This window comes from Monodelphis domestica, chromosome 2, assembly GCF_027887165.1.
Source record: "Monodelphis domestica isolate mMonDom1 chromosome 2, mMonDom1.pri, whole genome shotgun sequence".
In the NCBI taxonomy this organism is placed as follows: domain Eukaryota; kingdom Metazoa; phylum Chordata; class Mammalia; order Didelphimorphia; family Didelphidae; genus Monodelphis; species Monodelphis domestica.
Genome location: NC_077228.1, coordinates 322,151,479 through 322,178,632, shown reverse-complemented (window position 1 = coordinate 322,178,632; position 27,154 = coordinate 322,151,479). Strand labels below are relative to the sequence as shown.

Sequence of the window (27,154 nt, the reverse complement as noted above, 5' to 3'; positions counted from 1 at the left end):
ATTTGGGTCTAAAATATCACCAAGAATCTAGCTCATTCTGGTGGAAGGATAGATAGAACAAGCTGAAGTTACAAAAAAAAAAACATAAAAACCCATCCAGGGTAACCAGGCCCCTTGGAAAAGTCTCCCCCACCTCCCGAATGAAATTATAATGCATCATGGGGTAACCAAGCCCCTTGAGAAACCTCTCTCTTCTGGTATGAGACTATAACAGCTGTAAAAGGCATGTATTTATATGTCCTATCCATTGCAATGTGGAAGTGAGTAATACAATAGTGAAAATCACTTCTGATGTCTCATCCAAAACAAACGACCCAAAGGTAGGCAAATGATCAGTCAGAGGTAGTGGTGCTACTAGATAGCTGAAAATGACTTCTGAAGACCCCTTAAAATCAATTGAGATTTTTAATAAATCTTATATATATATATATATATATATATATATATATATATATAATGAGCTCGTTAAATTCTCCAAAGGTTATATACAGATTGTAACTAGTTTGATGGAGTCCATACATCATCTTTTATGTGATAATCTATAAAGGTAAAAAGGAACAAAAGGCCATTAAGGCACCATGTGACCTTGAAGGATCTGGTGACAAACCCAGCATACATAAGGACCTATGGTTTTGCCACAGAAAAGGGTTCATCCAAGTTGTTTATGAACTTTTATAATGGCATTTTCTCCAGTCCAGTCATAGGGGGTGGGAACAAATAAAGGCAATATAACAGAACATATAGCTAATGGCCAAAACACAGTAGCTGAAAATGACATAGTGTAACAGAATATTATAGATTAGATTGATATGTGAACTTAAAAGAATTAAATCTTAAAACAATCAGCAAATACAATATATGTGATAGGATGTGAGCAATGAATTCAAGAGTCCTTTTCTCAAATTCTGATAGTTATGTTACAGAGACTCCTTCAATATTTGGGGGGGAACATACTGAAATAATTAACATCAGTAAGGCAATTGAGTCTGAAAAGGCTTAAAACTCACTTACAGACTTTTTAAGATTCCTTCTCCTCCCAAGTATTGTCATCCATCTAGATTCTTTGGGTCACACTTCTGGGGTTCCCCATATCAAGGAGGATTTCCACACTGAGCATAATGTGTTTGATCCCCATATTGGATATGTTGTAGAGACTGGGTAGAATCTCTCTTCTGCACCTTGAGATAGCTCAAGATATATTTCAGATGATTTTTCTTGGGGAAGAATATATAAATTTCAAAATATCCAATTGGTACAAGTATTCCCAGGAACGGTTATAAGAAAAGATATCCTAAAACTATGATAATGCACCACTCTTTCATAGAGTGGGCCATGCTTTTAAATCAGATCATTAAATTGTTTGCAAATCTACTTCCTGTCTGTAGGTGGTGCTACCCTAGTATGTACTGGCTAGGAATAAAGTTAAGAGGTTTGGAAGGGTAACCTTCCTTCCCCCATCCCCACCCTGTGGTAAAAACACCAGAGAGAACAAAAGGATGTTTGAGTATAGAATACAAGCTAAACCTGATATTTGGGTCAGGAAACCAGAGCCTAATTTCCAAAAATCTGGCTTTCAATCCACTGAGCTACTAGCTGGCCCCCTGCTATGCTGGGTTTTAGGGTCTAGAGGGTGGCATGGGAGATTCCTATGTGGGCTAACCCCTCAGTTTCCACCCTATCAATCAGGAGAATGAAAAAAATTAAACCAGGGTCAGTTTAAAATCAGTTTCGAATCTAGAAGAGGGGTGGGATGGGTAGTGTGTAAGGGGCTGCTTGTGGAACTTCTGCACTGCACTGCTGATCTAAAAGCCTAAAATCTCTCTCGGCCCCAAATCAGCAGGAAATTAGTGGTGCTGAACTCACATGGTTATGGGTTTGGGGCTGAGAGAAGGAAGGGGCCAGTGCCAGCTCAGCTGTTAGCAATATAAGGGAAATGGGAATTTATACTTCACCATCCTGACAGGACCCCCAGCTAGTGTGTTTAAAAGAAATGGTAGGTGGGCAGCAGGCTTGGCTCCTCTCGTGGGTGTATCCCCACCACCAAAAAGAGTACCCCAGAGGTGGAGGGCTAAAGGGCCATGGCAGAAATGAAATATGGTTTTTCAAAATAATCAGCTCCCTGTCTTTACCCAAAGGCTTTCTTAAACAGAAGATCAAGTATTCTATTCTTCCATAGTAGTAACCAAAAATGTAAGATTTAAATTAATATCAATAACTCCAAGTATTATATTTAATAGGATTTATTAATAATCTTTTGAAGTAGAATAAGTAAACAAAAAGAAATAGAAGTATAAAATCTAAGTAAAACCATGTGAGTAAAATTCTCCTGCCTTACTCTCACCCAACCTCCACAATTACCTTCTCAGGAGCAGAGAGAGCGAGATATAGTGTCACAACAAAATATATCCTCCCTACATTAGCATATAACCTGAGAAGGAAAATGGGAAGCTGGGAAAGAGAGTTCTGGGGAGAAAATTTTGGCTATACGCAGTGTAAGAAAAGAAAAAAAGATGCATATGGAACACGTTTTAAAGGTAGAAATGTCAGGACTTGTCAATTGGTTAGATATGGAAGTGGTAAGAAAGAATGAGAAGTAGAAAATGAAACCTAACTTGGAAGTTTGGGTGACTCGAAGGATGGAGTTTAACCATTTCCTGTTCCCTCTTTATCCCTTATACTTTTAATATCACATATAGGCAGAACTTTGTACTTCTATGCACTTATTATATTCTAATTTGCACTTTACTTATACATATCCACGCCAATCTCTTCACTAGATTAAAAGACATTTTAGGAACAAATTGTTGCTGTTTAGTTGTGTCTAATTCTTTGTGAATCTGTGGATCATACTGTCCAGGGGGTTTTCTTGGTAAAGATTCTGGCATGGTTTGCCATTTCTTGATAAAGATACTGGAATTGTTTGACATTTCTTTCTCCAATTCAGTTTGCAGATAAGTAGACTGAGGCAAACAGGGTTAAGTGGCTTGCCAAAGGTCACACAGCTAGTAAATGTCAGAGACTATGGGGCAGTTGGGTGGCTCAGTGTATTGAGAGCCAGACCTAGAGATGGGAGGTCCTTGGTTCTAATCTAGCCTCAGACACTTCCCAGCTGTGAGACCCTGGGCAAGTCACTTGACTCCCATTGCCTAGCCCTTACCACTCTTCTGCCTATTGATTACAAAATGGAAGATAAGGGTTTAAAAAAAAGTCTTAAACCAAATTTGAACTCATGTTTTCATAACTCCTGGCCAGGTGCTCAATTCCCTGTGCCATCTAGTTGCCCATGATTTTGTTACTATTTGTCATCAGATGATCTAGTAGCACAATTTTGAAACAAAATGCTCAGCTTTGACACTATAAAAATCTTGAGTTGAGTTTATTAACTATCTTTAGCATTTTTCTGAACTTTTTTTAAACTTGCTTTAATCCTTCCGCTCTAAAATGTGTTCAACATTCCCTTTACAGAATGGGAAGAGTTCCCAAATGGAATTATCTTGTCTCCTCTAAATTCTTGAGCCCCACAGTTTTAATGTGCTCAAATGTGATAAGGATTTACAGTATATCCTGACTTACAATTTAATCACATTTGCACACATTTTAACATGTCTTCAGAGTGTATTCAAGATTCAGCCTATGAAGCTAATTAGACATCCATGATTTGTGACACATTTGGGGCCTCAAATTCCTACTGATCTTTATTTGAAACTTTAGCATCTAAGATATCTACATTTTTGTTGAACAGACAGTTAACAAAGCATTAGATTCCAAGCCTCAAAGTCCCTTTCAGGGTGAACAGCTGGGCTCCTACATTACATTTGCTGTTAGAAATTGTGGAGATTAAAAGTGCATGCACTCACTTGCAGTGCAGATCAGTTTGCAGCACTTTGGTTTTGGCTCAGAGCTGAAAGATTTCTTCAGCATAATTTTGTGATTTATGTTTCTTTGAAATTACCAGTTCCAGAAAAAAAGTTGAAAGGTAGAGGAGTTAGAATGATGTATAAGTTTTATTTTGAAATTTATAGATAAAAAGTCCAACAATAAATAAACTAGGATTAGTTTGTTGGTTTTAAACAAAAGAGCATTCACTCTCCAAAGTGAGGTATCCCTAAGCAAGATTTAGCATATGAAAAATCAGTTTGATCAGTTTGGATATCTTCCTATGGGTTTGTATCAGCAGCATCCCTTCCATGCTGGCCAAGAGCTCCAGATAGGAATTTTGGTGCCTAGGGCAAATTCAATTTAGGGGATGGGTGAGAAGACATAGAGAACATACTATTCTGATCAGGTATAGTCATGCCAGGAAAATCCCAAGAAATGTAGACAGTCAGAGAAGGGGTGGGTGGAAAGGGATCCTTGTGGAACTTCACATGGCACAGAACCAACTGGATGTTGGCATCCTGGGGCAAAGCCCAAGTCACCCTTCCCTAAATTCCATTTCTGGATCTCACGCTTCTCTCTGATGGCAAGCATCTCTGGCTACAATTGTTTTTCTGCTTCACCACCTCCACATGCTTTTCCCAGGCAATCCTCCATAGTGCAGATCTTACTTTATCCCCTCCTTTCCTTTCCAAATTAACTTTTTTATTTCATTTATTCAGCAATTATGTTCCTACACATCACTGTGGAAAAGAGCAATGCAAAAAAGTCAGTATCTTATCATGGGAAGGGAATGGAGCCACAAGGAAAGGAAAACAAATCTTTGTGCTTAGAGTCAGGTCACCAAGGCTTGATGCCTAAGACTAGCTCTTATTAACTGTGTAATTGTGTATTTGGTGCTTTATCCCTCTGAGCCTCAGATTTCTCATCCACAAAAAGGGATCTTCTTAATAATGCTTACACCAAGTATAGCACCTCATAAAACTGTGTGGCAAGTCCTTTAAAAAAACATAAAACTCAATATAAATGTGACGTATCACTATGTGTCCACAATGCCTAATGGAAGTCAGATTTGGGGGAAAATATTAGCAAGACAATGAGAAAGTGGGAAATAGGAGTGAACATTTTTGAGCATTCTCACTTTTCATCTTCTCTTTCCCTTGTTTAGTTTTCCAATTTGACATTTCATGGTCTCCTTTCCAAGAGGTTAACAGGGCAAACTCCTACTTGAGCACCTACTACTAACCACTTGTGACTTGCTGGAACTACCAAGAAAAACTAAGACAAATCCTTGAAAGCTGCGATGGTGTGAGAGATTTGAAGTATATCAAAACCAGTAGCAAAGGACAAGGCACTGCAAAGCAGACCAGTATCATTGCTGTCAATGAGATTGGGCCATGGGACCAATTGCCAATCTCCCTACCTGAGCTTCTTCCCCCAATGTTGTTTTTAAAAGATCTTATCTTCTGTCTTAGTATCAATTATAGGGTCGTCCTGCCCTCGGTTGTTTATAGAACTATCTCACTGGGTTCCTCAAGTAAAATTTCCTCCCTTATTTTTCCCCTCACCTAGAGGTAGCAAAAAGTTTAGGAGAGTCAGGGGAATTCAAAAGACCACAGAGTTAGAAGATGCTTCATAAGCCATTTAACCCAACTTTCTTGGTTTATTGTTGAACCTAAGGTGGTTAATCGACTTACTCAAAGTAGTCAATTGGTTAAAGGTAGGATCTGAACCCAGGTTCTCTTACTCCAAAGTCAGAACTTTTTCCACCACGTGATGCTACATTTTTCGCAATTCTGTTATATGACAGCCTTTTTTAAATTACTTTATTTAACTTTGTTTCAATAAGCTAGCTAAGTCTGATGGATAAAGTTGGTTGACTAAGAACAAGACTTCCCAAATGTAGATGGAGGTTGGGGAGCAGGGTAGGGAGGGGGCTAAAATGCAAATCACAATATCTATAATTCCTGTATTTCAAAATGATGTTCCATTTGCTAATTTCCATATCTCTAGATCAATTTTGAATGACCAGCACTAGGCCATGAGTCAAAAATCATAGTGATGGAAAGGGAAGTACTCTAAGAATTCATAGTCTGAGCACCTTCTGGTGAGCAATGGTGATACTGTGGCTTTAGGGGAAGCCAGCTCATGTACACTTCAGTTCTTCTTGACAAAGGCACTTGGCTGTAGTTTGAAGGTAGGGACATCTGGTGGCCAAATTGCATATTACACTCTCTTACTGGTTAATTATTTAAGAGAGCGAGTCAGGCTACTTTTCTATAGGTCACAGTTTGGCAGCAACAGGAATTCCCAGCTAGTATGCACATTCTCCAAACCACTTCTCATATAATATACAAGTTCCTTTCTCTTAAGGAATTTGTGGTATAATTGGGGAAGCTATAATTATGAAATGCTAACATATGAAAAGGTAAATTACAAGATAAAATCAGGATAAATGCACAGGTGTTCAGAGTTGGGAGAAGTCACTATGCACCAACGTGTCGAGGAGGACATTATGGAACACATAGGACTTGAGCTAGACATGAAGGTCTGGATGGAACTTGAACAAGTGTCATTCGCTAGGGTACACAAATTGCATTTCAGAAAAGAAAGAAGTCTGGCTAGTTACTTTGTATTAGGGATGAATCAAAATAAGTCATGCTAAATAGTGGAAAGCCTTGAATGTCAGCCTCAGTAATGAAGTAATGATTTTATCTTGAATCCTATGGATGAGTTCTTTCCCTTCTCTCAAGATGGAAGACTAAAAAACAAAAACAAAAAACCCTAAATGACCAAAAAAAAAACCAAAAAAAAATGTTCAAAAAGGAAGAGAGCAAAGAGGAAGATATGGCTGAAAATGTGAAGAATCCTCAAAAGCATTACAACTAGAATACCATTCTGGCCCTGGGGATTGGTAGGTGCTTAAGGTCTACAATGTATTCCCATTGAGCCATGTAATAGAAATATGCTGCACCAAAAACCCAAATTGAAAGGAAAAAGAAAGAGAAGATACCTACTATTGTATCAAAGCCAGTTGATGATGATAAGAATAGAGAAACTTTAGTCATAAAGAATCTCAAAAGTACCTAGATATTACCTATTGAAGGCCATTACCTAATCACCTTCCTCAAAAGGAAGGAAGGAAGGAAGGAAGGAAGGAAGGAAGGAAGGAAGGAAGGAAGGAAGGAAGGAAGGAAGGAAGGAAGGAAGGAAGGAAGGAAGGAAGGAAGGAAGGAAGGAAGGAGGGAAGGAAGGAAGGAAGGAAGGAAGGAAGGAAGGAAGGAAGGAAGGAAGGGAGGGAGGGAGGAAGGGAGGAAGGAAGGAAGGAAGGAAGGAAGGAAGGAAGGAAGGAAGGAAGGAAGGAAGGAAGGAAGGGAGGGAGGGAAGGAGGGAGGGAAGGAAGGAGGGAGGGAGGGAGGGAGGGAGGAAAGGAAGAAAGGAAGGAAGGGAGGAAGGAAGGAAGGGAGGAAGGAAGGGAGGAAGGAAGGAAGGGAGGAAGGAAGGAAGGAAGGGAGGGAGGGAGGAAGGAAGGAAGGAAGGAAAGGAAGGAAGGAAGGAAGGAAGGAAGGAAGGAAGGAAGGAAGGAAGGAAGGAAGGAAGGAAGGAAGGAAGGAAGGAAGGAAGGAAGGAAGGAAGGAAGGAAGGGAGGGAGGGAGGGAGGGAGGAAGGAAGGAAAGAAGGAAGGAAGGAAGGAAGGAAGGAAGGAAGGAAGGAAGGAAGGAAGGAAGGAAGGAAGGGAGGGAGGGAAGGAGGGAGGGAAGGAAGGAGGGAGGGAGGGAAGGAGGGAGGAAGGAAGGATGCTATAGGTGAGTGACCTTTTAAAGAATTATTTATTTTAACCAAATTTGGGATGTAGGATGTAATAGGTTCTTAGACTATGACACCAATAACTTACCCCTATCAAATTATATAATAGATAGTAATTCGAGTATATGATTACAAATTACATAATTTTAATTACTAATCATATAAATGTTCATATATATAATTTCTTTGGTATATAGTATTAGTCTCTATTCAAAAGGTATATATAAATATACATATCTATATGTGTTTATCTCACATATGCACATTGACCTACTCTCCCAGAGTCAGGCTGCTATATCTGTCCTTCAGGGTTCAAGGAAAACCTAGGGAGCTTATAGAATGTCATATCTTTGGCTTGAGTCCCTGCCAGCTCTGTTTCCCCCATTGCTGAGGGCCCATGACCAGCATTTCAGCTCCATTAAACCCTTTATGATTAGCTATTACAAAGGGATATTTTCTTCAAAGATATCACAAAACAAACCCAATGTAAAAGCATTGGAAGATGAGGGACATCCTTTTTACTTATACTGCCTTAGTCTTTGGGAGAGTAGGCTCAAAACTGAAACTCAGTTCCTATGTGCCATAAGTCCCACCAAATATCTAAGGTGGTATCTGTGCCAGAAAAGTCCTTGTCTTTGCTTATCTCCATGTATGGCTCTTAAAGGTCACTCCCATAGAACATTACTTACTTCCTAGGATATCAATGCTACATGGACTTTGGCACCTGGACTATGGAACTCCATAATGCTAGATCACCTTTTCTATCTTTCAAAACTCACAAGTCATGAAGGCTCCACTCCCTTCATCTAGAACAGCAAAGAACAAGCATATAGGGCAAGAACCAAGGGCTACTTCTTGGGGGCTATGTAATTTGTGAGGCTAAAACCCCACATAGTTTCTCCTTTACTGCATGGTCCCATCCTCCATGGTTGAAAGAATCATACCACCAGGAACAAAGAAGATCGCAGATGGCAGAAAAAGTCTAGGTCTTTGGAATGCCTTTTCAGTCATTCAGTGAGTTACCATATAATTAGTTAACCAGAACCAGTTACAGAACATCTACACAAGCTCCACAGTCTAGCCAAGGTACTTTCCATACATGTAACCACTGCTCTTCAAGAAGCTGACTCCTGACTCCCAGCCTCACCAAATGGAAAACTTGCATCAGGCAAGCAAGCTGATGGCATCTGTACATGCATCCAAAATCAGTTACATATGTGTGTATGAATGTATTTATTATTAGAGAGATTTTATACTGATCTCTTCTGTATTGCTATGCACATTATTTTGTTTGATTTATACAAGTAAATCTAATACAATGGAGAGACCAGATTATAATTATTTGTTTTCACCTGAAGTGATTGTGATTATGTATTTTTTTTTGTCAGAAACTACAAGGAGGACCAGGTGAAGCTCCTTTCCCTAAACAAATTGTTTACTTGTTTTTCTTCAGACACATTATTTCTTTTACTACTTCTATTCCTTCATATAATCTCTTTCCCTCCTTACTACTGCCCCTTGGAATGTCTTAAAAGTTCAGTTTGAGTTATGTTATATAAAAAGGCCTCTCTTGATTTCCTCAGTCATTAGTTCCTCCTAGAAACAATTACTTTGTATTTATTTTTTGGATCTTCCATTTTTACTCATATGTTCATTCATTGTTCTAACTATTCACATGGGATTTTCTCTCAGTAGAAGAAATGTTCAAGTAGAAAGCATACTTAACTCAAAGTCACAAAATCATAATTTGAATCTGGGTTTTAACATACACTTCCTGTGTGACCTTGTGTGAATAACTCAACAATGTAAGTCACTTAATACTTAAAAGTCTCAGTTTCCCCATCTGTAAAATTAGAGATATGGATTACATAACCTCTACAATCCCTTCCAAGTCTAACTCCATAATTCTATTAATATAAGCCTATGGGGTCAGAAACTTTCCATCCTTTTCCTTCCTTTTCTCAGTGACTATCAAATAATAGGATCATAGATTTAGAGCTAAAAGAGACTAATAATCTAATTCATTGCAATCTTTTTGTCTGAGACACAGACTCACCCAAAATCATGTAGATAGGATGTGACAAAGACAAGATTTGAACAATGTCTTATGATTCCACTTCAGTATAACTGATAGCAGATGTTTAACAAATATTCATGGAACTGAAGTAAAACCAGAAAAACTTAGAGAATGACAGTACCAAAGACAGAAGCAAGAGATGTGGGAGAAACAGGCAAATGGAAATTTACATCAAGGAATTAAAGATAAAGCATGGGAAAAGGTGAATTTTACAAATGTAGATTTAGTAATCATCCATATAGAAGTTTTAACACAATCTGTGGTGACCTATACATTATACACAAAGGAAAAATTTAGTAAGCCTGAGACCTAATGTCTTCAACAAAGTGAGCAAATTAATTTTTGTGGCAGCAAATATTTGGAAAGGAAGAGTAAATACATAAATTTTAAAATGGATGAAGACATCATGGCAAAAGAATGTAATGGATTATTATTGTGCCATAATAAATGAACAATGGAATGGTTTCAGAGAAATCTTGGTATATTTGTATGAACTGAGGCATGGGAAGGGAGCAGAACCAGAAGATCAATTAAAACACTAAAAACAACATTATAAAGGCAAACAATTCTGTAGGGTTTTAAAATTTTTTAATAAATGCAATGATTAATCACAATTTCAGAGGACCAATGACCAACAATACCACCCACTTTCTGACAAAGATGATGGACTCAAGATACAAAATGATACATATTTTTTGTACATGACCAAAATAGGAATGTGTTTTGCTTAACTGCATATTTATTGCAAGTGTTTCTTTTTTTCCTATGGGAGGAGAAGAAGAAGGGAATGGAAATAAATACTTACTAGTTTTTTTAAATAAAAGAAAAAAGAGACAATTAGATGATTGGAATAGAAAGTGAGTCAACAAAGGAGACAGTCCTGGAATGATCATAGAAATAACAGGAAAAAAAGGATAGCATCATGATGACAAAGAAGGGAGAAGGTATTAAAATGCTAAAGAGAGGTCAAAGAAAATAAAGACTATAAAAATATCATTAACTTTGGGAATCATGAAGCTATTAAAGATTTCCAAAGGCAAAGTTGCAGTTGAATAGTGGAAATAAATACATTATAAAGATATAAAGAGTGAATGGATTATATAAAAAAGAAGGGAAATATATAATAATGTGTTCTAGTAATTTGACAGCAAAAAGGAGAGATGAATATAGGATAGTGGCTTAGTGAAACAAGGTGGCCAAAGGGGAAAACATTTTCCTTTTCAGAATATTTAAAACACAAATATTTGAAGGTAGAGAAGAAACCAATATCCCATTCCCTCAGGCCTCAAGCTTCTCTGCTTTTCAAACAGATAAAATAAAATAATTAGGTCTTAAGTATGTGTCAAGTATTTCATGTTACCTTTATCAGGCACCAAAAGTTGATGAGTAGTTCTGAAAAGAGATCAACAAACCTTCAAAACAGAGGTGATAATCCTCAGAGCACACCCCATGCTTCCTTGTGCATTGTGAATAGTTCACTGGATCTGGAGTTAGAAAGACCCAATTATCAAGCTTACTTCAGTTACTTAAGTAGCTATTGCTGAAACAAGATTGGTCACAACCTTTCTCAGCTTTTGTTTCTTCATTTTTAAAATTTGAATAATGATATATCGACCTCACTAGACTAATATGAAGATCAAATTAGGTAATGTGTATGAAGAACTTGTAAACCTGAAAATGAAAAATATATATAAAGAGATACTAGTTGTTATTAGTATTTGAAAAAATAGTAATGTATGTATGTGTAAAGCATTATTCAGTCCATAAAAGGTATTCTTGTTGATGTAGTCTACTAAGTCATGTTGCTTTTTGGAAGAGAGAGAGAGGCAGACAGACAGAGACAGAGACAAAGACAGAGATATGCTAAGACCTTTTGTAATAACTGTGGGGGTAACTATGGGAATTCTTTTTCCAAGTGGTCATTGGCCCATGGTTTGCCATCATATGCCTTAACTCAAAAGAATGATTGCAATGACGGGAAGTTAAGGTTTTGTAGTAATCTGTTAATTGTGGAGAACACTATTTAGAAGGAAACTTGACACTGAGTACTTTTAAATACATACCAAGCAAAACTGTGAAATATACCATATTATGGACCAATCCTTGGTTTAAGTTTTTTTTTTTAGCTAAGACTCTATTATATGATAGATGTTTCAAGGTGATGAGAAAAATCCATAAAAATATCCCTCATATTATATGTAAAGTGATATTGCAAATCAGAAAATTTTCTTGTATATGTGGTTTGTAACAGTGCTTCTCTTCCATATTCCACCTTCCATTCTCTTCTACCTCTTAGCATGATTATTACCTTGATATAAGTTATTTGGGGGAGGGGGCAGAAATTGGACTTGTGATTTCATTGGTATGAGGAACTCTCAATAAGAAAATTGCTTTACTGATGTAGAACATTACCTGCTCTGCAGTTTATAGTAGAAAGCTGACTAGAGAACTGTGGTTAAGTGATTTTTATTTTTTTATAGATGACATCCCTGAGACAGGATTTAAATCCAGGTGTTTCCAACTTTCAGGTTGGATTTCTATTCACACCATACTTCCTTTTTAGTTTTATAATAGGAGTCTGTTGCATTTTATAGAATCAATGTTGAAATCGAGAATATAAATGTTTTATATTTTAAGCCTATGTAATTCTTTTTTCCTTTTTGCCACATTTTATCATACTATAAGCAAACCTTTAAAACTGTAACAGGCACTATCATGAAATAAAGATAGTACTGGAAAAATCCAGCTGTTTTACTTTTTTTTTTAATTTTATCTGGATATCAAGCATCACGTTGACAGAGCCAGAGCATGAGTATTTTTGTGTAGTTTTTCCAGTGTAACCTATTTTTGTGATATAATTTTTGGCCGGAAACTGGGAACAGTTGGTGCTGTTGCCATTGGTAACAAAAAAGAGACATGACTCGTGCGACACCAGAAGAAGAAACCACTAATAAAATGGTGGGTCATGTTTGAATGATGGCCAGGTTCAAATTCAGGCAGTCCACTTAACTTTCAGGGTAATTTATGATCGAGGCTCTAAATTTTACAGAATTCAAATATAGCCATACCCTACTGATTTTAAATCAGTTAGTTCTAAGAAGACACAACTTTATTTACAACAATGATACAAAGTACAATGATGCTTATAGGACCATAAATGATTGAGACTGGGAAAAGATCTTCATTCATACCCCTGATTTTATAAATAAAGAGTCAGATTCCCAGAGAGATTGTGATTTTTCCAAGATCTCATAAGTTCTGTAATAGCAATGGTGTTATTATAATAATATTTAAAATTTATATAGCACTTTAAGCAATGCAAAGCATTTTTCTCATGACTACTTTATGAGGCAAGAAGTACAAACATTATCATCTCTATTTTACCAATGAAAACACTAATTTTGTCAGACCCAGTCACCCAACTAGTAAGAGTGAGGATTGGATCTAAACCCCACCTGCTTAACTCCAGTTTCATTTTCCTTTCCACAATGCATATGTGACAATAACAAAATGATTTTGACTAGAGTGGCATCATTCAATGTTTATCTGCGAATCTAAAAAATGGTATTGGTCTGAAATGCTATAATACAAGCAGATTTTAAAAAATAAGTTTGAGAATAGGAGAGCATCAGAGATAGAAGACTAATTTCAAAGTCAAGAAAGACTTGGGTTCAAGTACTATCTCTGACATATACTAACTTTGTGACTCTTGTCAAGGTATTTAACCTCTCACTTCCCTGGGAATACTCTCAGGCTTTAATGAGCTACAGAGGTACAGGAATTTCTATAATGGGAGCTACATTCATCAGTTAAATAACAAGTCCAAAACTTCTCCCAACCCTAAAGAAAATAGATTTTTAAATACTTTTTCATGCCAAAATTCTTTCAGTCACACTACATAGCTAGGAATAATAAAATATCACAATCTCGAAGAAATGAGAAGTGACTCAGAGAATAGTAAGAACATGTATGATGGTTGTAAACAGGAAACATTCATTGTAAGTGTTAAATAGCCTATAGAATATCGTCAGAAATGAATGACATGCAGAAAGGGACATAAAGACAGAATTGAGGAAACCTATTATCAGAAATTGTCATGCCATCTGGTAGCAAGAAAAAATCTACCCCAACATAGACCTACCCAATCAAGTGCCTGCACGTACACACACTATAATGTTAAAAGACCCAGAAGACTTGCAGGTAGATCAGCTATGGAAGATTTATAAAAGGACATGTACAGGAGTTGAATCATATGAAGCATGGATATATTGAACCAAAGGAAACAATACTTTAGCAATGATGTTATGATATTATGGATGCTTTCAAGTACAGAAGAGAATACAACCTAAAACCTCAACCAAAAAGTTCCATTTTGAATTCTAAAAGATGACCAGAATGGAATTCTCAGTTATAAATGTGAAATAGTTCAATACTTGACAAGTCAATATTCTTAGACAGATAAAAGATCCATACATAATTTACTATGCTCCCTCTTTTTGCTTCAAAAAGCACTTGCATACTCAGAACCAAAAAGAAAATGTAAAAATTCTCATATTATGTGATCTTGGAATTGTACAAGGTTCTCAAAATTTGGAGGAATAAAGCTATTACACTGAATATGTGATGAACTTACCTCTGCTTTAGTATTCATGATGAAAAATTAGAAAGAATTCATGTTAATTAAGAAATCTTATTTTCAAAAAAAGAGTAACTTAACAAAGTATAGTTTATTGTCAAACTACACACAGACATACACACATAGAGAGTACCTTATAAACTGGAATTTGTCACCCCGAATTCTTCCTGTCAGACTTCTATGTGATTTTTCTAGCTTAGCCATTGAAGAAATCTACTTTTTATAATAATGATTATGATGATATATTTTATTTTTTCTTATACAGTGATAGTTAATACTTTGTCATGGGGAAACAGTGACTCCAGTTCATTGGGTATTTTCTAAATGCCATAAGGGCAATGAGGATTGAGAAAATGAGAAGTAATAATAAACTAATAAAAAATTGGGTATCATCAGCTTTTTCTTATTATAAGAGTGAAATCAATACAACTGGATGGTGGAGACAATAAAGGAGCAAATGTAACCACTTCATTTGGAAAGACACAGAGCATATTTAAACACTATAGTGCTCTGCTGGTATTCCTCCCATCCAGAATTCCACATGTATCTCTCTTGGGCACATTTTGAGCATCTTTCTTTATGGAACAGGCTACAGAAAATACTAGCATTTGGAACACTGATTATACCAGTTGTGATCTCTGCATAGGTTTAGTCATTTAGTCATAAGGCCTTCTGAGACCAGTCTTTATCTCTTAGCACAAGTTCATAACAATAGTCAGAAACCCTATTACTTTCTGTGTTGCCAGGACCCTGCCAAATGCATGACTTCCAATAGAGATAATATTCACTTTGAGACCTGTCCCAACGAGGAACAAGTCCTAAGTTGGAATCAGTCTCCTGGATAACTGCTTCACTTTGCTCAAATGATTTTTATCTAGTACTTCTTATAGATATCCTTTCTGTCAATCATCACTGGCATTTTAAAACTAATTTAAATCTATAGTCCATTCCATCTTTCCTACCAACCACATATGCAATAAAGTTAATTAAGATTTTATTTATCAATAAGAAATCAAGTTTGAATATAATTTTATATGAGCCCACTTTAAAGTCAAGATAACTTGAATTCAAGTCCTGCCTCTAACATATACAAGCTACATGTATATTACTAGTGCTAAATAAATATTTGCTCAGAAATCTTCTTCTTCACCCATGTGAGAATTTGTAGGGGGAATACATTGCTTCATATATGGAAAGTTGAGCTGAGAAAAATACTATTGCTTGATTTTTTTCTGTTATTTATTTTGCTGTTCTGTCCCAATTAAATTCTTAGCTATTAGACTTCTGACTGGATTATGGGTAGAAAAACTGGATAGGAGATCAAACTATTTTGTGTGTGAATATATATATGCATATATATATAGATATATAATATATAAATTCATGAAATACCCAGAACTGTGATTGGAGTCATAAGGTGTTCCATAGTCATATGAGACTTCTGCTAAATTTACTTGAGGAATGCATATTCTATATCCAATAAAATTCCTGGATGCTTACCTCCAGAGAAAGAACTCTTAGAATTGAAAGGATTCAGATCAAAGCATACTATCTTCCACATCAGTGTATTTATGGTTTTATTTTGGGGTTTTGGTAATGTATGAATGTGCTTACAACAGTAACCAATATGGAAGTTATTGTGCACAATAAAAACAAAATTTAAAAAATTACTGAATGCTACTACTCTTTGAGGATAGTAACTGTCACATTTATTTCTTCACATTTTTATTATACTAGGATATATATAATACCTAGTACCTAGTAGATGCATAATAAACATTTCTTAAACCAAACTGAAATGAAGACACCAATGTTCATATTACAAAAATTCGCCATTTTACCAACTTAGACTTCTCATGCACACTAGATTCAAGGAGTCATTTGTGTTTTCCTGGACCTCCTTTGATCTACATATGTGTTCTCGATGTCCCTCAAATGACATTTCTCTTTGTCATGGCCTTGTACATTGATGTTGACTGCACCCAGCTTCCATGATCCTGGGCTTAGTCCATTGGTAAATCTCTTTCTAATTTCTCTGTTTCTGTTGAGGGTACAAACATTCTTCTAGTTGCTTCAATTCACAAAGTAGATGCTATTCTTGACTTGTCACTCTCGTTGCACATATTCAATCAGTTATCAGATCTCATTCTATTACCATAACATCTCTCAGATACCTCCCTTTCTGCCTACCCACACAGCCACCAACATCCTCTAAACTATTATAATAGTCTCTTGATTAGACTCTCTGCCTTGAATTTTCCCCACTCTAATCCTTCCTCCACACAGCTGCCACAGTTATTTCCCTAGATTTCAGGTCTATATATGTCACCCTTGTCACTTAATTCCAGTGCCTCCCTATTACTTCTAGGATCAAACTTCTCCTATGACATGTGCATTTTTCACAACTTGATCCCTTCTTGGTCTTCATAAATATATATATATGAAGAATTATATATATATATATATATATATATATATATAATTCTTCCATTACGGTCCAGTCATGCCAGGCTTCTAGCTATTCCTCACACGTGATAAGGCTTAGTTTCCTATCTCTGTTCCTTTGTACCAGCTATCTCTCATTCCTGGAATGCTCTCCCTTCTCAGCTTTACCTGTTAGAAAGTTTGGCTACCTTTGAGGTTCATTTCAAGCATCACTTAAAAAAAGTTTTGAGTCTCCCTATTTTTCCCAGGCTGGAAATAAAGGGGTCATTCATGACCCCATCCCAATGTTGATCCACACAAGAACTTACTCAGTTTCCAGCTTATACCATTTTATCCTTTCTTAGGCAATGTGATGTCCTCCTCCCCCAGGGGTTAACCATTTTGATGCTGGATTTGGTACAACCACCTGACCATAACCCACTGAGGATCAGAACTCTCAAGAGATCTGTCAGTCTCAGTCTTCCCAGGATTTGGCATTACAAGAGTTTGCCACCATACTTGGCTTTAATTGTCATCATCTGCAGTCCTCCAGCTTCTAGGACCTTCATCTCTCAATTATCCTGTAGGTACTTTTGAAAAACATTGTTGTATAAACCCTTGATAAGTATATGTTGTTCTACCCACCCACACACTTATTTGAATATAAGTTGCAAAAGGGAAAGAGTTAATTTTTTAAACTTTCTTCTCTTTTTATCTCTGGTATTTTGAATAGTGCTTGGCACATAATAAGCTTAAAAATAAAACATCTTACCTTCTGCCTTAGAATTAATACTAAGTATTAGTTCCAAGATAGAGTGTTATGGGTTAGGCAAATGGGGTGAAGAGATTTGTCCAGAGTGACATGACTAGGAAGTATCTGAACCTAGTTTTGAACTCAAGGCCTCCTATCTCTAGCCCTGACTCCCTCTCCATTGAGCTAACTGCCCCTAGAGTAATAATTTTAAAATAAAATTGATAAAATAAAAAAATTTTAAAGTTATATATTATAAATATATAATTTATAAATTATAAAAATGGATACAATTTTAATAAATGTTTCTTGCTTAGTTGATTAAAACCCACCACTTATTCTTAGCCAATCAGTAAGACAAATTATCCTTTAACATTCCTTACATACATGTCTGAGGTATTGCTTTGATTACCACATTATTTTCTCCTTCCTGAATCAAGAAAATATCTCAGAAACTATGTATATTAAGCATTGCATTCAACAAACCAACCATAAAAATACCCCCAATTTCTGATGGGTGTAGAAGGACAGGAAACTCCCAGATGAGAAGATTCTCAGTTTGTTCAAGGTAGCAGCTTCTTTATCATAGATATTCTTAGAGATTAGCATGGAACACTGAGAAGTTAGGTCATTTTGCAGGATGAGAGAGAGAGAGAGAGAGAGAGAGAGAGAGAGAGAGAGAGAGAGAGAGAGAGAGAGAGAGAGAGAGAGAGAGAGAGAGAGAGAGAGAGAGAGAAAGTCCCTGAGGCAGCATTTGAAGCCAGGTCTTCTTGGTTTCTAGGCCAATTCTCTATTTCCTACTAGGTTACATTGCCTCTCAGAGATGTATGTAGTAGTAATACAGTATTTGCTTTTTCAAGTGATAGAGGCTGAAATCAATGGGAAATATCATTCAGAGGAGTTCAGACAATAGTATGAGCTCTAATCTTTCTATAACCCAAACTTTCCATAAGAATTATATTTTATTTCTTTCCAAATAACTGAAAACAGAAGATTTCATTTTTCAGGGGATCCATTAGCAACATACATTCCCTTTTCTTTTTAAAAATATATTTGTTTGGTAGGTTAAAATACCTTCTTCCCCTCTTCCCACTAAAGATGATATATATATATATGTATATATATATATATATATGTCTCACCTGTTTTTATTTATTAGTTTCTTTCCCTTTTCTACTCTCTTATCTTATCACACTATTGTGTGGCTTTGACCATATAGGCACCAAACTGAATGGATATTTTTAGTGGAATGATACCATTCCTCTCAAAAATATTTTTCTTTTGGAAATGTCTATCAAAAAATCTTCTTAGAAAATAATGGAATATAATGAGAAAGGACATGCTTTTACAAAAATATTTATAAATTCTCTTTTTGTGGTGGCAAAGAATTGGAAATTGAAGGGTGTCCATCCATTGGGGAATGGTTGAACAAATTGTGGTATATGATGACGATGATGATGATGGAATATTATTGTGTTGTAAGACATAATACATAAGATGATTTTAGAAAGAGCTGATAAGACCTTTATTGACTGATGCAGAGTGAAATAAGCAGAACCAGGAAAACATTGTACACAGTAACAGCAATATTGTGGAATGATCAGCAATATAATGATCCAGGAAAATTCTGAGGGACTTATGCCAAAAAATGCTATCTACCTCCAGAGAAAGAATTCTTAGAGTCACAATAAAGAAGAAAGCATATGGTTTTTCAGTTGTTTATTTGAGTTTATATTTGAGGGGTTTAGTTTTATAAGATTATTCACTTGTAAAAACCAACAATATGGAAATATATGTTGTATTATTATACATGTATAACCCAGATCAAATTGCCTGCCAGGAGCATAAGGGAGAAGGGAAGGGATGCAGGGAGATAAATTCAATCATAAACTTAGGAAAATGTGTGTGGAAATTTGTTATAACATGCAATTGGTAATATACATATATATTTTAAACTGCAATAAACATCATTCTATGCTTTAAAAGAACTATTTAGAAATATGAGGGATGGATCAGAACAAGGGAGATGAGGAAGGGGTTAATTATTTAGTGGGTTATTATCCTGTTTAATGAAAATGGCATCTTTTCAAGAAAAACAATTTTCACAGAATGTCACAGGTAGAAGGATGTTAAAGATCATTTTACAGTAGCTAACTTCAATAGAGCACTTTAAGGTTAGAAAAGCATTTTATATTTTATAGCATTTGAACTTAACAATAAGTTTATAATTTAGATGTTATTTATTATCCCCATTTTACAGATGAGGAAATTGAGATTAAATGACTTGCCCAAGGTCACACAGTAATTAAGTGACTGAGACTTGTTTCAAACTCATATTCCTGACTCCAAGTTGATTCCTTTATCTGCTCTACCACCTGAACACAGGCTACTTGAGGGTAGAAAATTTCATTTTTTGTCCTTCATTTTTGTCTTTTTAATTCCAGTGTCCAGCACATTGCCTAAGGTTGCTTAATAAAAGCTTGTGGAATGAATGAATGAATCTTCTAGTCAAAACCCTTCATTCTAGCCACTCTTGTTACAACTTCATTGTAAAGTGCCAAAATGAAGGTTTTCTAGTGGTGAATTATGACATCAGTAATCAGAGGAATAGAGTTATTTACAGACCTTGAATGTATCTGAAAGAACAAATAGCTGAAAAATCAACTTCAAAGGCAGTTTTTCCGTTGGCAATATATGTTAGATATATGGAACAAAATAATTTCCTGATCCATCCCAACTATTTAACATTTTAAATTGATGCTTTCTTTTCAACTATAGTTTGCAAAGCATAATGGATTTTCAGGGAGTAATCTCATGGGTAGGGAAAAAATGAGAAACTGGCTATTATTCTGACTTCCATAGTAACAAAACTGGCCTTATTGAGATTCAGTCTCAATAGCCTATTGCCATTCATGGAGCTAAATAATTGCTGATAGCAAAAGAAATATTTTTAAACTACTCTCTTCTTTTTATTCACATCTGTTCTGTGTTTGAATAGATTTTCATTTTGTTTTAGAAAATGTGCTTAACAGTATATTAAGTAGATAGGCTCTGTGTGTGTGTGTGTGTGTGTGTGTGTGTGTGTGTGAGAGAGAGAGAGAGAGAGAGAGAGAGAGAGAGAGAGAGAGAGAGAGAGAGAGAGAGAGAGAGAGAGAGAGTGTGAGAGAGGGAGAGAGAGAGGGAGAGAGAGGGAGAGAGAGAGGGAGAGGGAGAGGGAGAGAGAGAGAGAGAGAGGGAGAGAGAGAGAGAGAGAGAGAGAGAGTGTGAGAGAGGGAGAGAGAGAGGGAGAGAGAGAGGGAGAGAGAGAGGGAGAGGGAGAGGGAGAGAGAGAGGGAGAGAGAGAGAGAGAGGGAGAGGGAGAGAGAGAGAGAGAGAGGGAGAGAGAGAGAGGGAGAGAGAGAGAGAGAGAGGAGAGAGAGAGAGAGAGAGAGGAGAGAGAGGAGAAGAGAGAGAGAGAGAGAGAGAGAGAGAGAGAGAGAGAGAGAGGAGAGAGAGAGAGAGAGAGAGAGAGATGGAAACAGCTGACAGAAGGCTTATTATGCAGCTGTAATGTAATATGACCACGGTCACCCATCCTGGCCTTTCTCTCAGGGTTAAGATGTAATGGAACCCTTTATTAGTTTGCAGAATGTAAACAGTACACATACTTGTGTGCCCTATCATTTTAGAATCACGATTTGCTATTCTTAGAAATATATGCAGGCATTAAAAATAGGCACTTAATTTCAAAGGCTCTTCACAGAACTTGATTGTATTATAGTGCAAAGTGCCTTTTGATTTTAATATTTATAAGAACTGTATTTCCTAGGTAGAGAGAATGTAGCAATTGAGAAATAATCTGTTTCATTCCATTGTTATCTTCATAAAGCCGGCAGATAATCCATGTTCACAAACCTTAAATAAAAGTTGCCATAAAGCAGAAAATGCTGGGAAGGGGAAGAGTCCCAGCATAATTGCAAAGCTTCACACATGCTGTTCTCTGAAAGCCACTTCCACTGTTAGCTAATTCAGACTTAAGGTAGAGAGGGATTCTTCCACAAAAAGATAGCTCTTCTTCCTTTTAAAAAAAAATATTTTATTTTCCCAATTACATATAATAACAATTTTCAACATATATTTTCTGAAATTATAGAATCCATATTGTTTCGCTCCCACCTCCCTCCCAGAGATGATAATCAATTTAATCAGGCTTATACATGTATTATCATGCAAAACATATTTTATATTGTTCACTGTTGTAAGAGAATACTCAGATAAAACCCAAACCAAAAGGACAGTTTTTCTGCTGCTTATTTTAGTTTGGTAGTGAATGACATCTTGTCCTTAAATGAGAGACTTTCTTACAATTGAGACATTTATTACTTATGTCTTTTAATAAGCATTTATTAAACACCTGCAGTGTTCTAAGTACTATGCTAGTACTTGGCATACAAAGACAAAAATAAATAATAGACACTGAGATCTCAAGGATCATTGGTTCATATTTTCTAGAGCTAAAATGGATCTCAGAGGCTATTTAGTTCAACCTCTCAAAAGTCATATAGGTAGTAAGCAATAGAAGTAAAACGTGAACTGAGGTTCTCTGACTCCAGACGGGGCTCCTTCTTCACTATATTCTACTGGATTTTACACAGTCTTATGATATGATCAAATCAGTCAATCTACATGGAGACATATATGCTTGTCTACTGAGTCTAAATCATGCTACAGGGGGAACGAACACTGGCTTTGGAGTCAGAAACACTGCCTGAACTTCCCACATAATATTGGACAATAATTTAACTTCTGAGGGTTTCCATTTTTTTAAACCTACAATGTGGGGGATTGACTAAAAAATCTAGAAAACTCCTTCCCACTCTAAATCTATGATTCAGTGAGTAGTATTTCTTGATGTTTGGGGCCAGCTCCACTTGGGTCCTCGCCCTTTAGTTCAGCTTAGGCAGGGGTGGGACTGGAGGTTGGAGAGGGGCCAGTATTTACACACAGCCCACAATTCCCTCAGCTCTGAAACAGTTGCTACCACTGGACACTGCCAGCTCAGCTGGCTTTTGAAGCAGTGTTGCCAGCAACGTGAGATATCGTCTCACTTGAGCACACTCTGGATTGAAGAGAGAATTCAAGGAAACAGCATGGATGGAAAAGCACTGGCCTGGAAGGGAGGAGAGCTAAGTTTGAGCTTTGTTTCTGGTCCTGACTATGTGACTGTGGGCAACTCACCAAACCCCTCTGTCCCTCTGTTTTCTTCATCTGTAAAGAAGGAGGATAGGACAAGACGACCTCAAAGGCCCCTTCATGCTCTAATATTCTATGACAAGAGTTATTTGTTTCCCCCTTCTCCTTAGATCTCTTTTGGAAAGGGAACTTCTTAGCAAAGGGTAAAATTAGGCTAATATCATCACATTGGCAGCCATTTTTAACTTGCTGAGGAAAATAACTCATTTTTGTCTTTTTTATCTCCAGTGTTTAGCACAGTACCTGGATCATAGTAAGGATTTAAGGAATATGGTAGTGTATATTTTTGTTGTTTACTTGTTTCAGTCATATTCAACTCTTTATGAACCCATTTAAGATTTTCTTGGCAAAGATACTATTCCTTTTCCAGCTGATTTTACAGATGAGAAAACTGAAGCAAACAGCTTTAAGTGACTTTCTAGGGATCAAACAGCTAGGAAGCATCTGAGGCCAGATTTGAACTCAAGTCCTCCCAACTCCAGGCCTGGTACTCTATCCAATATGCCAGCTATCTGCCTCTTGTATGTACTTCTCCTTTCATCCTTGAATCTCTAGTTCCCTTACTCCCATCACACCCACTCCTCCCCTTTCAATGTCATGCTGCCCCCTTGCTCAGACTTTATACATCCATAGACTTTGAGACTAGAAGAGACCTTGGACTTCATCTCACACAGCCTCTACTTTTACTGATAAGGAGGTTGAAGGACAAAGAAGCGAAGTCACTTACCCAAAGTTACCCAGGAAGCAAATGTTAAAAACAAGATTTGAATTCAGGTCCCCATTCTAAATTCAGTGCTCTTTCTGCTACTGATTCACACTGCCATTCCCAATTTTTACATTCAGCATTAAAGACTGGACCTTCTTCCTAAAGAAAACTGGATGTTCCAAAATAGCATGATGTAAAAAGTGGTTTGAAACTCAGAATTCAGTTATGTGAATTAGATGATATAGGACAAAAGAGTACCGAGGAGGGAGTGAGGGATCATGGTAGGCTTAAAAGGTCAGGAAGGGCTTCACAATGTTCTACTCCAACTGAGAAAGACCAGTGGAGATGCTCAGAAACAAGTTGATGCATGATGAACAATTGTACCAGGTGAAGGCAATGTTTAGCTGCAGCTACATCAAGAAACCTCCACTAAGGTCTTATTTTGATACCACACTATAAAGGTGACACAATGCCAACAAGACTACAATCCCAATAGAGCACACGCTTTAGAAGGTTCTGACAAGTTGGAAAAAATTTGTAGACTATATTTAAATTTTAATTGTCTATTTAGTGGTGAAAACTGTTCCAAGACCTGAACTGTCTTTTGCCTCTTTTTGTATCTCCAATGCTCAGCACAGTGCCTGACACATAATAGGTACTTAATAAGTGTTTATTGATTGATTGGAAGACCAAAATAGCCAGAATGAAGGAATTTTAAGCCATGGTAATCATTAAAGACTTGTGTCACAGAGGAATTGTAACAATCTTTGAGTATGGAGGAAATAATTCCACTGATGGAATCTTTACATCAACTTAATAACTTAACTATATAAATAACTGTACTTATGAAACCTTAACGTATTAAAGCATATATAAAGGAGAGACCATTTCTCCTGCCAGTGAATTATTTTACTGGTGCAATTGTGGTTCATTGGGGCAGATTTAATTATTTGCAGAATGAAGATCAGACCCAGGTGAGTTTCCTAGACTACTTAATGTCATGACTATGTTCCTAGGAAGTTTTCTCTGAAGAGGAGTTAATGAGGAAGAGAATTGGATAGAGTGGAAAGAGAATTAGCTGTGGAATCAAAGAATTCAAATCCTACTTCTGATATATAGTATCTGTGTGACCTTGGACAAGTCAATTAACTTCACTAGACCTCAGGTTTCATCATCTGTAAAATGAAGTCATTGCAGTGGATAGTCTCTGAGGACCTTTCCCATCTAAGATCTATGTTCTGAGCAATATGATGTGCTTACAGGGCAGCAAAACTTTGCTTTGTATTTTTGGTCCAAGTTAAGTTGATTGGTTTGGAATTTAAAGCAGGAGAAGACAGGGTGGGCATTTAACAAATGACTTTTGATTAGGGCCATCCTCACCTTCTTGAGAATAAGTTTTCTGGGGATTGACTACAGTACTGAATGATTGGTTACCATTATTAATAGACAAATTATTGGGAATTAACACCTTTTGTACCAGTCAATTAAAGGCTTCCTTGGGGACAGGAGAGAACTTTACTGATAAAAATGAGACTGTGACAACAAAGTCATTTACATACACCTCAGTTTTTCTGATTCCTGGGAGTTAACAGACTGATTAACTATTTGACTATTACTAATAGAAGGAACTATCCAGAAGTAGAATGGGCCACCTCAGGGGAGAGTGGTTTCCTGTAACTAGAACTCTCCAAAATGAGTCTGTCTTATCACTTGTCAGATCTATAAGGTCCTTGAAAATGGAAATAATTTCATTCATTGTTTTTGTATCCTCTGAACCTATCAGGGAACCTAGCACAAACGTAATAGACATTCAATAAATGCTACTTGATTTAGTAATAGAGTGTTCACTTTAGCAGCACGCATACTAAAATTGGAAATATACAGACAAGATCAGCATGACCTGTGTTCAAAGATGACATAAAAATTCATGAAGATTTAGTGATAGACAAGATTCTTATTCAGATGCTGGTCAGACTTAATTGTCTCTAAGTTCTGAGTTTCTATGATGCTCTAAAAGATTTTATTTTCCATTTGAATACAAATATAATTAAGGTGAATAGATAATTAACTATAATAGACTCAAGATCATCAAGGAGGAGGAGACAAAGAAGGAAAAACAAGAAAAAGAAGAGGAAAAGGAGATCAAGGAGATGGAAGAAGGGAACGAGAAGAAAGAGGAGAATGAGGAGGAGGAGAAGGAGAAGGGGAGGAGGAGGAGAAAGAGAAGAAAAGAATAAGTACAAGAAGATAGTTTATATTGTGCTTTAAAATTTGCAAAGAACTTTACAATTATATTATTTTATCCTTTAAACAACACCCTGGAAAGTATGTTCTATTATAATCCCTGTTTTATAGATGGAATTAAGTCATAGAAAAAGTAAATAACTTGCCCAGGGTCATCCAGCTTATAAGCATCTCAAGCTGGATTTGAATTCAGGTTTTTTTCAGTGTTCTATTTCAGTAATTGGAAATACTTTTGTTATTCTGTCTAAATTTAAATTTTTGTAATTTGATTTATGGATTTTGAATGACAAATAAATAGAACATGTCCTAAATTAGGTACTTGAGTCATACTTAACAGAATCAGCATTGAAAAAATAAAATAGCCACAGAGCCTAGGATACCTAGGATTTCTAAATAAGAAGAGAGAAAACACTTTATCAAGTACTTACTCTTTACAGAGTATTATGCCAGGCCTGGGGGAGAAAAAGAAATTAAGATGAGATGTCCTCTCTTTTCAGGGGACTTATAATCTAGCAGAGGAAAAAGAAACATATAGGTCTTATTTATAATTCTAAATGACAAACCACATTCAAAAGTTAAAAAACAGAGTATACTATGAGGTCCTAGCAAGAAATTCACTACCTATCAGAAGGATCAGAAGTTTCTTGGGGGACATATCCTTTGAATGACATTTTAAAGAAGGGATAGGCATTCAACAAATGGGTAAAAAATGAAATTCTAGATGTGAAAAAAAGGCTAGGAGACTGCAATTTTTCAGCTAACAAATTTATCAATTTTGCACATACATAGAGATCAAGAAATTGATTTCAAATAAGTTAAACCTGAAAAAATAGGAAAAAATCAAGTTGTAGATGGCCTTAATAAATGAAATAGCTTAGGTGTCAAGCAATGGAGACCAAAATTCAGGAGATAATAGGCAATCTCAGAAGATTTTCATCACAGGAGTAACGTGTTCAAATTTCTTTGTAAATCATTTCTAATTCATCCTCTGAATAATATTGCAATAGAGATAGTATGGTGAAGGTAAGACTTGTAAAGAAATTGATACCATCAGGTAGTGATGAGGACCTATACTAAGGTGTTTATAAATGGAATAGAAAGAAAATGATGGACACAAAATCAGTTTTAGACTCATGTCTAAATTGATGGGCTATGGTTGGTTGGAAAGTTCAGCTTGCTCTCAGTTCAATGGTAATGTAAGAGAGTCATAAGATATATATGGAAGAAGGAAGATCAAATCATAATCTCAGAGTTATGGACATAAGAACTTACGGGGAAAGTTTATTCCAGAGATATTAGTGACATAGATGAACAGGGCTTAAGGGGAAGGAAACTGAGCTTGCTTAGGAATATGTCAAGTTTGAGAGGCCAGGGCAAAAACCAGGTGGCCATATTCTAGAA

General features: G+C 36.4%; 1 long non-coding RNA gene and 1 other non-coding gene across 2 annotated transcripts in view; both read left to right on the top strand.

Moving 5' to 3' along the window:
- Window positions 1-27,154, top strand: part of LOC103094538 (uncharacterized) — a 117,834-nt gene that overhangs the window by 22,529 nt on the left and 68,151 nt on the right. The gene's annotated exons all lie outside the window — the stretch shown is intronic.
- LOC130457718 (U6 spliceosomal RNA) lies at window positions 25,350-25,456 on the top strand. The gene has a single exon (XR_008917003.1). It is a non-coding gene; the product is annotated as a U6 spliceosomal RNA (small nuclear RNA).